This window comes from Agrilus planipennis, unplaced genomic scaffold, assembly GCF_000699045.2.
Source record: "Agrilus planipennis isolate EAB-ADULT unplaced genomic scaffold, Apla_2.0 scaffold220, whole genome shotgun sequence".
NCBI lineage: Eukaryota > Metazoa > Arthropoda > Insecta > Coleoptera > Buprestidae > Agrilus > Agrilus planipennis.
In genome coordinates this window covers 146,231-146,471 of record NW_020439189.1, presented here as the reverse complement: position 1 = coordinate 146,471, position 241 = coordinate 146,231, and positions in this window count along the sequence as shown.

Sequence of the window (241 nt, the reverse complement as noted above, 5' to 3'; positions counted from 1 at the left end):
GTCAAACCTACACTAGCAAGGAGATCGGGCTGAAACTATAGCTACAAGCTATCCAAGGATGGTACTATAGAATGTCACCTCAAGGTAGGCCTAGTGGCGTCATCTCTTGGTTAGGCCGGAAACTTATCAATCCACCCTCGTATGCTTTGTATGACGTGTTTGTCATTTCCCTTCGATGTCATTATAAGCGGATTCTACTGTAATTATTAGCAAATATTACTGTGCAACTTTTACATTAAAC